Genomic DNA, 14,317 nt, shown 5'->3' with positions numbered 1-14,317 from the left:
CAAAAAAAGGAGGCAGACCGTCAGGAGCAGCTGGCTGAGAGAGAGAGAAGGGGAGAGACAGAGAGAGAGAGAGAGAGAGAGAGAGAGAGAGGGAGCTGTAGACAAAAAGAGACAGAGCAATACACAGAAGAGGAGTGCAAGGAAATCCTAAGAAGTAAAACAAGGCCAGAAGACTTTCTCTTCAGTAGACAGCACAGAAAAGAGCACAACAAACTCTAGCACAACACAAACCAGCTGTAAGAATGTGCTCCAGTCTTGCTCAGAAGTGAGAGAAGCTGATCAAATGAAGACCTGAAAACATAAAAGACCGCAGAGAGTGACACTGAGAGAAACCAAGCAGGAAGGTCTTCCTTAAAGACAAACAAACAAACAAAAAACAAGCTGAACTGATCGCAGCTCTTGCAGAGCCAATGGGATGTTTTGTCCGTGAGACTTGACTGCTGACCACTAAGAGCAGAACAAGTCCAAACCTGCACCGAGGGAAACTTTCACAGCTGGCTTACTGCTAACTTTAACATCTTTCTCCAAAAAAACCACAGAAAACTGGCACAAATTCCCACAGGTAAGAAGTGATTTAAAGTTTTTCAATTTTTCCTACCAGCTCTGTTTTGGCTGGTTGTACTCAATATGTGTTGCGCAATCTCTTGAAGCAGTGTTGGAAATGTCAGCTTGATGCTAATGAAAGACTTGGAATAGATTGGAGACAGAGAGCACTGTAGATTAAAAGGGACAGAGCATGTGTGTCTGTGTGTGTATTGGGGTAATAGAAAACACTTTAAAACAATTTGAAAAATGTTTGGTGTAAGTGAAAGAGCATGCGAGATTTGTACATTTCTGCCTTCAGGGTTTGCACTCTCTCTCTCTGAATAATAAAGGGACAGAGAAGGACACAGATAGAGGGAGGGAGAGGGAGAAAAAAACAGAGGCCAGGCATTCCTCAGTTGCCCTGGCTGGTGGCTCAGACATAGCTTTAATCTGTGGAACACCACTGTGACATTTATCTGAAGAGACTACATGGCCAGGTCCCTTCTTGAACACGCACGCACACACACACACACACACACACACACACACACCATCCATTCAATGCAATCACACAAACACACACACAAACACTTGCAGATAACCATGTATTCACAGTATCACACACACACACAGTTTCACATAACCATGCATTCATGGTATTACACATACACACACACACACACACACACACTCAACCACTTCAGAGTGCACATGAAAAAATACTCCAAGACAGCTTTGTATGAGTTGTGAAGGGAGACACAAGTCTAAGCTCTAAACAGGTAACAACCAAAGCACATTATCCACCATATGTCATTGGAACTTTATCAAAACAATGTTTCTGTTGGCGTTTTTTTTATTTTTAATTAATTTTTTTAAACAAGAGTAAACTGACAAGAGAAAACATGAAAGTATTCCAGTGTTCATTCCAGATACCTCAAACATTCCCACCCCAACATGTCACATTGCGGCACCAGAAGCCTCTCTCACCCACCTGCAAGCCCAGGTCTGAGGCATAAGGGTCACTGCCTCAGGGCAAGGGGTACGAAACCCTGCTGGCTACTACACAGCCTTCACTGCACTGCTGTGTGTGCGCTTGCTAATGTTCCTGAGGACAGAGAACAGAATAATAGGGACTTCAGACTAATACGCAGAGACTCCTAGAACCGGATGTGGGCATCTGATTTACATCACTAGAAGAAGAACTAGAACATCAATGGCATCTGTGCTGATCAGTGGGTGTCCACGGTAAACTAGCCACCAGTGGTCTACCCACTGTGTTACTCACACAGACCGACAGCAGTCACTTCACAGCTGCCGCAATGACGGGGCTCACTGAAATGCCAATCCTGAAATAGTCGGCCAGGTTTATAATAAGGCTACAGTACGTTACAGACTGAACAAGCACAGCTCTGCTGCATGAATTATTTTTGAAGCACACTATATATCTAAGCTGAGGCTCCCTCAGTGCCTCTGTGAGAGCCTTTCATCTAACACACCCCACACAGTGCGCATGTGCACAGATACACGCACACACCAACAGTTGTATGTCGTCTAGCCAGTCTTTCAAAACTTTTACATACACACTCCGGCATGTCCTCCGGCAAGCCAGTACTCAGGTCTCGCACACCATCTGACTTTAACTGACTTTAACTTGAGTTCATGCTCACAGTTTTTAGAAAACCGAATGTGATGCAGAATTTAAAAAATCAAAACATATATTAGCATTTAAAATTTCAAATGCATAAAAAGAGATACATAAAAAATTAATTAAAAGTTTAAAAGTCCAACTGCTGTGATAATTGTTCCATTTATCAAGTCTCACTTCTACTGTGATACAGCTGACTTCAGGAAGCAAGCATACAGAATCTGAGACATTATGTACATTTGCTGTGTCAAATATCAATGTTTGCTCTTGTGCAATAGTGTGCGGCCACAAACAGGCAGTTTACCTTAGGTAAGGTACCAGTGAGTGCAAAACATCCCGTGTAGTGTGAGCCATGTGGTGCCCCAGACAATAAAGACTGGGCTTCTTTCAGATCTGGGAATGGGTGGTAGACTCCTGTTGTGAGCAGTTGGATGCATTTCAAGTTTCATCATTCAAACCCAGCTGGCAGTACTCAAAGGCGAGCATGCTAAAGCTGCTCTAATATGAATGTCTTCCACTGTCTGAAAATGCCATGGAGATGGACATATTTGTTAATTTTTTCCCGTACATGCCATGTTTCAGAGGCAAAACGAGCAAATTAAAAAAAATTAAGGGAAATGCCTTTAGCCAGAGAAGGGTATATGGACTGGATTCAGTCAACATCTGTCCTTGAGTTTGATTCATAAACAAGATATTGATCTATTCATAAATAACTTTTCGAACATAAACAACATTTAAAAAAATAATTTTAGCGATTGCTAAACTCATTCATCAGAGTTTCTGAAGGAAAAAAAACAAACTGTTGAATTTAAATGTGCATTGTCAAAGCCACAGATAGGTTTGATTGAATCCAAGCCTATATGTCTTTATCTGCTTCCAGGGCAGGCACAAGATAAGAGCAGACAGTTGAACAGAGGCCTGATGTTACTCATCTGTACCTAAAAGCACCAGTCACACAGGAAAACAGGAGAGCAGAGACTTGATCGCTGTTGTCTGTGTCCAACAGTGGCTTAGGTGTTGCTCAGCATGGATGCCAGGGAGGAAGTGTTGGGCATGCTTAACAAAGCGTGGGCCAAGCTGCAGGGCCTACCTAATGCCAACCCCCTGGATTTGGGAGCGTTCCTTGTCATCATAATCTTCATTGGTGAGTTGGGGTGGGAGGGCCAGAGGGGAGGTGGACATCAAAGAGAGTCATATTGCTGCTGAATACCTGTGAGTCACATGACAGTCTGGTCGTAAGGTTTATTCATGGGCACCATCCCTGAGGTTTTTCCACACAACACACCAGCGCATGCCCTGAGCCCCTCAGTGGGTTTGTGTCATAACTGGATCATGTAATCCTCAAAATCACTCATGTTTGGGTTGAGCCAAATAAATGCCAAAACTTTTCGCCAAGAGGAGGGGGAAAATTCCCAAAACTGTTATTCTTAAATACTGCTGTTAAACATCAAATAAAACACTTTAATACTGTACAGTGAAACACTCTGTTATGTTCTATTGCAGTCACCTTCCTGCTCTTGGTTGTGATGACATGTATACACTGCTGCTGCTGCGGCAAGCAGAAGTACCAGGCCTCCCGTGTAGAGCCACTCTGAGGACAAGGAGCCCTCACCTTGGAAGGAGGACACAGAGCTGAGCCAATCTGACCTGTGTGTGTGTGTGTGTGTGTGGGAGAGTGCGTGCGTGCGTGCCTACGTGCACAAGAGAGTGAGGTAATTGTGGCTGGAGTCCATTTAGTACATTACAGCAAGAGAGGCACCAAGGAATTCTACAGTTATCTCTTCGGTAGTATTGAACTGCTGCAGCCACCTCCCTGAAAACACACAGACATTCTGTGCACAGGAGAGAATGCCAAAATGCACCTCTGTATTGCCTGAGAGGGAGGAAACCAGCTGGACTGTTGCCTGGTTGGTAGAACACTAAAAGATATGTACATATAACTGACACACAATCTGCCATAAAATGATTAGCAATGCGGTCCAATATGCTTTAAAATTTTGGAAGGACACAGGGTCAAAATATTTCACTTTCAGCCCATAACTGTATGTCTGTTTGCATTTCTGTATGAAAAGTCTCTCTCAGTTGTAATGCGACACTTTAAACGAAACTGAATGATTTTGTTTTGAGGAAAATACTGAATCATGGACAGTGCTGCCCTCTGCTGTACATAGTTTAAATAACAGCTCAGGAACTTTTGACGTACACTTAACTCCACAGACACGTAACTGCCAACTTCTATAAATAAATGATAATAAAACTGCCTCATAAATAGCTTTACGTGAAGGATTCTGACGCCCAAAAAAATTCCTGCTATCGCATATGCTGCCAAATATTAGACACAATCAGGGAAGTTCACAGAAAACAGACTAGGGCAGAAAGGGAAAACTAAAGGTCCAGCTTCAGAAAAAGGGAACAAGCAACAATTCTTCACAAGAAAATTAAGATGCAGTTAACAGGCACCACATCAACTGGGATAATGACTTACACCAGCAAAATGCCAAGACTATTTCTGTTCAACTGAAGTTAACATATGTCCTGGTTATGCCACACACTGCACTTTTACTATTTTTAACAAAGAGGCAGGACTGGACTTCCCCTGGTCCTCTGTACAGTATTGAGTGTATAGTGCTAGTTTTTCAATATCTGCTTGTCTAAGATGATATCATCTCTTACAGTACATACTGTGTTTTATTTTTGTATATCATGTGCACGCGCGTATATTCTTCGTCATGTTAATGTACATTGGCCTAGCTTTACATTGTGTTTACTAAGTGCAAATAAAGTTTTACTTTAACAACAAATGCTTTATTATACTGATCTTATTCATGTATTCTATATTTATAAATTATATAAATATAGCATACTGTATATCTATATAAATGATTGTTTTCACATATTCACATAGCCCATATAATGTGCATATATTATTGTGGTATATTGAACACAAGCCTTTTACATCGTCTACACATTTATAAATGCACATGATTATCTTCATTTGACAAAGTTGAATTAAAAACTTTAGTAAAAAAATGGTCAAACTAGAGGACAGGCTCGAAACTAGATGACAGGCCCGAAATGAGTTACCACAATGTTCCTTATTTTGGGCCAGTCCCTATGAAGTGTCCAGGTAACTAATGTTTTCCTCTAGTTTGACCGTCCTGGTTGTTGAGCAGCTATCCAGTCCTCTTTTATTTAGCTGGCTTGAAGTGTGTTTGGCATCTTCTTTCATATTAAATTAAAAACTATACTTGTAAAATATTACATTTGATATTTTTTACCTTTCTCATCAGATATTTAAGGTAAGATATTACCACAAAAAATATGATCCCATACAATCCCATACAACCACTTTTGAACAACCCTGACCAGGCTCAGATCATTGCATTGCTGAATATGCAGACAAAGCCACACCTATAACACAAACAGTTTTGGATAACATTCTCTGCTTTCTGCAAAAGGAAAAAGTGGAGTATGAACTGTGTGTCTGCCACCGCCATGATTAGGCTAAGAAAAACAGCCAGGCCTCACCTACGACTGTGTCAATGTTATCAGTAAACATTAACTCAAAGTCCCCATTCCTGGCGCACAACTGAAACACTCACAGTAAGAACAGACACCGAACAAGCGCACAGAACCAGATCCAGCAGCGCGACTGTGGAAATCCTGGACAAAACAGCCTTTTCAGCATTACCAGGGCAGCCAAAGAGAACAATGTATGCAACTCATTGAGCCAGACAGAAAGTACTGCACCGCACAGCCAGCCACCGCTGTTCTCCTCTTCCTCATATACAATAGCACAGCAGTCACACGGCAGACTGACATGGCCATAGAGAGGTGAGTACCTGAGCAAGCACCTGGTTTAATATTTAACTTTAACAAAAACAGAAATACAAAGTTTGTTCATTTTGGTCAAAGGATCTTTAGGAATCTGCAGTTAGAACCATACCTTTGCTCTGCTATCACTTCTTGTCTGCTTAACGAAAACACATAAGAATATAAAAGTAAAGCAGCAGACTTTATTCAGTCGATCATTTCGGTTTTCTTGCATTTGCCTAGTCCTATATTTTTCCACTTTCAATCATGAATTCTGTTACCATAGCAATACAATGGCAACATGGCTAATCAGATTTTTAAAAAAGAGACAATTCACTTATCAATGTCCAAAGGTCAGAATTGCTTAGTTCACCAGCATATATCAAGAAGGAGATCAGTAAGCACAGAGGAAAAAAAGATGGTCTGCCTTTTTGTTTTACCCAGCACTATATTAAGAGACTTAAAACAACAAAAATCACCCAAATAACCTGCAGGTGTGGCAGTATAAATACTATACAGTGAGCTCAATAATGTTTGGGACAAAGACATATTTCTTAATTTGGCTCTGTATCTCACAATTATCAATTTGTAATCAAACAATTCATATAAAAAGTACACATTCTCAGCTTTTATTTAAGGGTATTTTTATACATTTGGATTCACCATGTATCCAAATGTATATGAGGGGTGTACACTGGATCTTGAGTGGTTCTTTGTTCTCCACAGTTTGTTCTGCCATCACTCTGATACAAGTCCATCCTGGTCTCATCTGCCCACAATACCTTTATCCAGAACTCTGCAGGCCCGTTTAGGTTCTTCTTAGCAATGTGTAACCTGACCACCCTGTTTTTGTGGCCTACCGGTGGTTTGCGTCTTGCAGTGTAGCTCTGTAGTTCTGTTTGCAAAGTCATCTGTGGACGGTAATCAGTGACGCAGCCACACCTGCCTCCTGAAGAGTGTTTCTGGATCGGTTGGACAGGTGTTTGGGGGTATTTATTCATTATGGTGAGAGTTTTTCAGTCATCAACTGTGGGTCTTCCTTGGCCAACTAGGCCACAGCTCTGGTCCTCATGTTGAGAAAGACCAATAGCAGACTCCAAAGGAAATCAAAAGCCTCAAATCAAGACTAGATACTGAAACACAGAAACAGTATCAGAAACACCTGTGAAGCTATTTGTCCCAAACATTATAGTGCCCTGAAATGGGGGGGACTATGTATAAAAAGTCCTATAATTTATATATGGTGAAATCAAAATATACAAATTTACAATCTAATAAAAACCAAGAATCTGTACTTTAAAGACATACTATGGTGAATTTTTACTTGAAAATATAATAAAATAATCATGGGAAGGCATATCTATAATGCACTGGCATCTGTCTTCACGCAGTTTTGCCAAATTTGTGTACCTTTAGCTGTACTTGTTGTTCTAATTTATGTTCAGGACGTTTCTGGGCATGGCACTCTTTTCTGTTTTGGGAGGGGTGGGTGTGGCTACAAAGCCTGTGATTTGGGATCAGATTTCAAAGAAGTATTTGTTGCTGTAGCTAGCTATCCGCTGTAATAGCCCAGATACAGCAAAGCAAAAACACAAGCCAACAGGGCTTGTTCAAGAACTAGAGTAACCTTGGAATTGCTTTTCCTTGGTGCCATCAGCAGAAGTTTGCCAAGGGGATGAAAAGCGACATGGAACTGGCTTGTTCACTGTTGAACCAATAAGTAAGCGTTATCTGTACAGAGGCATCCCAATACTCTAAAAATATATCTTCCTTTCCTCCAATACCACCTTGTCTCCTCCGCGCCCTGGAAACCCTCCAACACTGGAGGAGACGAGTGAAGCGCATAAAACTCTAATGTCTAATTTACTAATTATTAGTACATGACCGGTTTGTGGTCCTGACCAGACAATGTAGCATAATGTCCGGTTTGAGCAATTGATGGGAGAAATTTACCAGTAGTACCGGAGGAGGAGACTTCTTTGATTGTAAACACAGGCTAAAAAAATCCTGCATAGTATGCCTTTAACATCATGTGAATTATTTGATTAAAAATAAAAAATTGCAGAGTAAAGATCCAAATCAAGCTCACTGTCCTAAGCTCACTGTATGTCTTCAAAACAGGCGGTTTGAAAGGGAAGCAGTAAACACAAAACATTACAAAAATGATTTTCATTCAATTCATGAAAAAAGTTATCATATGTGCATATCGCCCATCTGAAAAAGGTAATTGCCCCCTTAAATGTAACAAATTGCACTACATTTAGCAGCAATAATTGTAACCAAACACTTTCTATAAATTTATAGTCTTTCAAATTTTTGCGGAGGAATTTTAGGCCACTTTTCATTGCAGAACAGCTTTAATTCAGACAAATTGGTAGGTTTTTGAGTATGGACTGCTTGTTTCTGGTACTGCCACAACAGCGCTATTAGGTTCAGGTCAGGACTTTGACTAAGGTACTCCAAAACGTCCATTTTGTTTCATTTCAACCATTTATTACACTTCAGCTAAAGCTCATGGAATGATGACCGGACATTTTCCTTAAAAGGTTTCTGGTACAGAGCAGAATTCATTGTTCCTTCAGTAATGAAAAACCAGCCAGGTCCCGATGCAGCAAAGCGTCCCCACACCATCACCCAACCACCACCATAATCAAAAGCTTCACAATGGTTCATTACACAGCCTGCTCCCAGAATGAGGGTAACTTAGACCCTTTAGTAGCGTTACCTCATCACTGAACTAATCTGATCCCTAGTTACAATAATAAAAAACTATCAAATTCAATAAACTGGAAATTCTCTACATTTGCATATACAGTGAGCTCCATAATGTTTGGGACACAAACATATTTTTGTTTCTCTGATTTGCCTAGAAATAAGAAGAAAAAAACAGTCAGAAACATAAGCCAATCCTTAGGCTTACCAATATCAACTGTTTGGAACATCATTAAGAAGAAAGAGCGCACTAGTGAGCTCAGTAATTACAAAGGGCCAGTTAGGCCAAGGAAAACCTCTACAGTTCAATACCAATTCTACCCATAATGAAGAAAAACCCCCAGACACCTGTCTGACAGATCAGAAATACTCTTCAGGAGGCAGGCATGGATGCATTGGTGACTACTGAAAACTTTAAGAACAAAACTACAGAGCCTACATTGCAAGATGCAAACCACTAGTTAGGCACAAGAACAGGATGGACAGGATTACAGTTAGCAAAAAAGTATTATAAAAGTCTGCAGAGTTCTGGAAAAAAGGTCTTGTGGACAGATAAGGCCAAGAATAACTCGCAGAGGCCAAAAGGAACTGCCCAAGATCCAAAGCACCCCGTCTCATCTGTGAAATATAGTTGTGGGGGTGTTATGGTTTGGGTATGTATGGTTGCCACAGGTGCTGGCTCACTTATTTTCACTGATGTAACTGCTGATAGCAGCAGTGCACAGAAGCATCTCATCTGCTGAAGTTCAACCAAATGCCTTCAAACTTATGGGTGGCGCTTCATCTTACCACTATACAATAGGTTGCTAAAGCAACAAAGACAAAACTGTAAAAATCTTGACTGGCCATTGTGGCCAAGTCAGTCCCCTGATCTGAATTCAATTGAAAACATGCTGAAGAGAAACCTTAAGGCAACTCCCGAAAGAAGCAGAAGCTGAAGATGGCTGGAGCACAGGCCTGTCAGAGCATCACCAGAGAAGATACTCAGCACCTGGCGATGTCTATGGGTCACAGACTTTAAGTGGTCATTGCGTGCAAAGGATGTGTATTGCCTTTCTTTTCCTCTTTACTTATACCTAATGCGGTAGTAAACAGCCACATTCCAGAGGATTCCTGAAATGCGTCCTGCGAAAAAACCTAAAGACCGTTATCCATTGGGTGTTGATAAGACAGCCAATCAGCAGCAAGCTCATACAGCTACCATGTGATCATGTGATATGTTTTTTATCAATCACATGGAAGATGCAAGGTCTCACTGCTGATTGGCTGTCGCATGGACTATGTATAAAAAATCCTGCAATTTCTACATGGTGAACCAAAAATGTATAAAAATGCCCTTTAGTAAAAACTGCTCTTTAACTACATGTGAACTGTTGATTACAAAATGTAAAATTGTGAAGTACCGAACCAAATCAAGAAAAAAAAAGTGTGTCCCCAAAACGTTATGGAGCTCATTGTATATTGACAATATATACATTTTCAACACTATGTTCTCTTCTTCTTTAATCACAGTTGCAAGATAAAATAAACAATCTCTAAAAGAACACTCCTTTTTGTCTCAAACAATTGGAAACTACATTCCGCATAATACCTAATTAAATCTGTGATGACAGTGCACAACCCTTTACCTACTGAGTTCCAGCACGTTAAGGAGAGTCTCTAGCTTTAACCTTTAATAATAATCATTTCTTTTCAGTTCTTTTCCTCTGCAGGAACGCCCCAGACACAACTAAGAAGAAAGTACAGAGTTGTTGATTAAATCATTTCGTTACGAACTGGAGTATGTGCATTTCAAACATTTAAATTAAATGCACATGCGTCCCTATCCTCCGTGCTCCCCCACATTCCCTATAGCAAGGTGGACATGAAAGTTTGAGCGAAGAATTTGTTCTTCATCTCAGGAACCAACGTCATCCAAAAAGCTCCACTTTTGACTAATCGGTCCATAGAACATTATCCCAAAAGGCTTGGGGATCATCCAAGTGCTTTATGGCAAATGTGAAACAAGCATTATTGCTTCTCTTGCTTAATAGTGGTTTCCCCCTTGCTATTCACCCACGAAAACCCATTTTTACCCAGTCTCTTTCTTATTGTGGAGTCATGCACACTGATCTTAGCAGAGGCTAGAGAAGCCTGCAGTTCTTTGGATGTTCTGCTTGGATCTTTTGTGACTTCCTGGATGAGTTGTTGCTGCACCCTTGGAGAAATTTTGGCAGGCCTGCCACTCCTGGGAAGATTCTCCACTGTTTCAAGCATTTTCCATTCGGAGATAATGGCTCTTACTGTGGTTCGGTGGAGTCCCAGAGCCTTAGAAATGGCTTTATAACCCTTTCCAGACTTATGTATTTCAACAGCTTTTTTTCTCATCTCTTCTGGAATTTCCTTTGATTGTGGCAGAGTGTGCTTGTACAACCTTTGTGGTGACCACTTCGCTCTTCTTCTTTTTGGATTTTAATAGCAGATTGAATGACGCGAAGCGTATTACTGCCATCCACTAGACAGCAATATTTCACCCTGCAAACAACAGAAACTGTGCATTACACCCTGTAATCTAGTGGAGGACAAAAAGGCCAAGACTAACTATACATCTTTCTGCCGTTGTGCTGGACCCAGGATGGTTCTCAAGAGAAAGTGGTTACACCACTCTGTCAATACCCCAAAGAACTCTCTCCTTTTCCTTACCAATTTACAGTGTGAAATTACATGAACCATTGTTTCTAATACATGCTGTGTCTGAGAAGATCACTGCTTGAACTGGCCACATATCTTCTAACCACACCAGCGCCTTCCAAGTCACCAGTAATTAAAACACAATTATTCCAGAGTCTTTCATCAAGTATGACTCCATATTTGGGGACAAAACCATACACCTTGTTTTCATACTGTCTGAAGAAGCCAGTAGCTGCATCTCTGCCTCCTTTAGAATACTAAAAATAGATTCCAGGGATACATTATCGACTTACAGGTCAGACCTGGTTTTTGTCACTGTCGCACCATATATTACATCTAATACCAGAAAGTCTATCTTCTTCATCAAAAGGAGTCATCCGGCACCACTGGTGCCTTGGCCCATACCGGCGTCTGGGATCCTATCTTCCAGGCCTGCAATCCTTGAGAGTCAGTACACCCCACTCATTTGACTGGTCATAAGATTAAGTTTTTGGTCGCTCTATTAGCACTTAGCTCCTCCAGAATCTTAATATTTTGTCTCAATTCAAACTTCCTTATGTCCTGGATACCCCGTAAATTACTAATTTAACCCCCTGCTTTTCCCCAAGTGCCTGCCTCTCTACATGGCAATTCCCCAAGCGTCGCGATCCGTAGTAAAATCCTTGTCTTTCTGGGCAGGCGATTTACAAGAGAGGAGCATACTGTCATTTACATATCGACAGATCTTGCATAAAGGCTGTCCCCAATCTCTTAACGTACAGTATCAGGTAGCTTCAACGAGTTTAAGTTAACTTACTCGGCCCACCACCAGTATCCTTAAATTTTAAAATAACCTTCGTTGAGCACCCGCATTTCCTTAGGACGAGGTTCGCGGCTTTGCCTACATTCGCTACTGCTCTCTGCGCTTTCTGCTCGTCTTGCACTGCACTGCTCTCCATTCCTATATTTCTTCAGATGTTTAATGATGGTTTCATTATATCTTGTGGTGCATTACCGCCACCTTCTGGAATGGAGTGTGGGTACACATCGTTACTTTACTCATACTTAATGCCCTAGTACGCGAGTTTTAATAGTTTAATTATTTTAGCCAATCCTGTATTATACAAAAATTGAAATATTTCCCCGAAGCACTGATCATGTGAAGTCCTTTACATAATATCTCTGACATCTAACCTGATTTTTTTTAAAAATTTGTATTTGTCTCTGGAGTGTACTTTACAAATTTTGTAATCACAGCTACCACTATTATGTTTTTTAATTAAAAAACAGTGTACTGTTTAAACCTGTATGACCAAATCTCAGTCTTGATATAGTAACTTCTGCCCTCCTATTCCTTCCAGCACTAATAGTCCATTCCATTCTTCTTTGAATTTTGTATAAATCAGGGTTCGACAATATGTTTCCCATCAATGGCGTCACTAGGGTTGGTCCCTAGTGACGCCACTGATGGGAAATATATTGTAATATTTACGATTACAGGTAAGAAGGATATATAAATATTTTGACACCCCCGAGCTGTTGTTTTTAACTTTTTTGGGGGGGTCCAAGTCTTAATTAGGAGGGTCAGAGCCCCCCAATTCCGCCCGTAATCCGAACCCTGGTATAAATGACTCCTCTCCTTTACCTGTCCTAACTCAATTCCTCATTATCACTTCCACCCCCTTCCCACTCTCCGCCAAGCATTTCTGATTGGTGTAATCCAGGCCTGCCCAGTCCTGTTCCTGGAGATCTACTGTCCAGTAGGTTTTCACTCAAACTCTAACAAAGCACATCTTATTGAACAGCGAGAGATCTTGTTGAGCTGCTAGTCAGAAGAACAGCTGTGCCAAATTAGGGTTGTAATGAAAACATACAGGATGGTAGATCTCCAGGAGTAGGATTGGGCTGCCCTGGTGTAACCACTCCTCTCACAAACCAAAAGCCCGACTACCTCACTCTGATGGTAAAGCTCAATCTGAGTGAGGTTTAGATTCAACAGGGCTGGCTGGAATCAAGCCTGGCTGTGTTTGATCATCTGAATCTAATTATAAATGAAATTTGGTTTGAGTAGGGGGCAATTTTTTCACATGGATGATATGGTTATTTTATAACATTTCATTAAATAAATGAAATAAAAAAATTAAAAAATGCTTTGAATTGCGTACCTTTGACAATCCCTGATTTTAGTCACTTTATGCTATAATAATTGTAACAAACAAGGGTATCTTTCTAGACAAAAGCTGCATGTTCTAGGGTTGTTATTTATTTATAATAAACTCTGCCTGAAGGCTAGTAGCAAATGGCATTTATCTTTCTTTTTTCTCACTGAATCATGGGAATGGGTGTGTTCTCCTCTCTTCTGTCTTTACCCAGTGTGCCAGCATCCCCTGGTGCGGACGGCACAGTGCTGGATTGGGGGGAGTGGGCACTGCATCGGCTGCAGGTGGAACCCTGGGCGTTGGGTGGTGCAGTTGTCATAGCTGCCTTCCTGGCAGGGTTTCTCGCCCTGCTGCTCTTTGCCTTGATTTATGGATGCTGCAGCGCTGCAAGCAGAAACAAGACCAACAGGAACGGAGTAGTGTAAACACATGCAGTGTCCCCTGGATAGCAACAATGCACGCAGGTACCGTGGCATTGTTCATCGACAGTGCTAGTTACTGAGCAGCAGTCCATGAACATTTGCTGAGCTGCCACCAAAGGAACCAATCTGCATTTCTGTGAATGTGAAGACCAATTCAGATGTTTTGTATTTCTTGCTCTGGTGACCCACCCATGCTTATGATTTATTATACCCAGCATTGTTTCCTATGAGGTGTGCCATCAGTCCTCTACTGCCCCCACCTGCTGATAATGTAACATAACTGTACACATAAATGGGAATAGTATTGTACTTGCTGTCCATTCTGATGTACAAAAATTGTTTCACAACAAAATAATAATAATTTCCATATAATAAAAGTAAACATTTGTCAA

The 14,317-nt window shown here is 41.0% G+C and overlaps 2 long non-coding RNA genes across 2 annotated transcripts; both read left to right on the top strand.

Moving 5' to 3' along the window:
• Positions 1-4,961, top strand: LOC118219523. The gene is made up of 3 exons (XR_004763788.1): positions 1-562; positions 3,177-3,314; positions 3,674-4,961. It is a non-coding gene; the product is annotated as an uncharacterized LOC118219523 (long non-coding RNA).
• A 770-nt stretch (positions 4,962-5,731) lies between these two features.
• Positions 5,732-14,317, top strand: LOC118219463. Its single transcript, XR_004763778.1, has 2 exons — positions 5,732-6,004; positions 13,718-14,317. It is a non-coding gene; the product is annotated as an uncharacterized LOC118219463 (long non-coding RNA).

The sequence above is a fragment of the Anguilla anguilla genome, chromosome 2 (assembly GCF_013347855.1).
Source record: "Anguilla anguilla isolate fAngAng1 chromosome 2, fAngAng1.pri, whole genome shotgun sequence".
NCBI lineage: Eukaryota > Metazoa > Chordata > Actinopteri > Anguilliformes > Anguillidae > Anguilla > Anguilla anguilla.
This window is presented reverse-complemented; position numbering and strand designations above follow the sequence as displayed.